Raw genomic sequence first — 383 nt, 5'->3', positions numbered from 1 at the left:
TTTATATAGACTTTATATAGCAATTTACTAAGACCGACCCTAACGCCCAGTAAATATTTAATTACCACATTGTTATGGACACGGTGTATTAGGTAGGGCCGAGGGCTATCCATAGGTACCAATTTTTAAATTTTGTGACAATTAGGAGCCGAGTTATAAAATAAATTTAAAATACTGGTTCTGGTCTTAGACTTTATATAGCAATTTACTAAGACCGACCTTAATACCCATTAATTATTTAATTAGCGCATAGTTATGGACATCCTGTATTAGGTTGGGCCCAGGGCTATCCGTAGGTACCAAGTTTATAATTTTGTGACGATTATTAGTCGAGTTATAAAATAAATAAAAAAAACTGGTTCTGGTTTGCACTACATTTCTTT

The sequence above is a fragment of the Physella acuta genome, unplaced genomic scaffold, assembly GCF_028476545.2.
Source record: "Physella acuta isolate Inbredline_101_S28 unplaced genomic scaffold, ASM2847654v3 ptg002770l, whole genome shotgun sequence".
Taxonomy (NCBI): Eukaryota; Metazoa; Mollusca; class Gastropoda; family Physidae; genus Physella; species Physella acuta.
Note: the sequence above shows the minus strand (reverse complement) of the source record.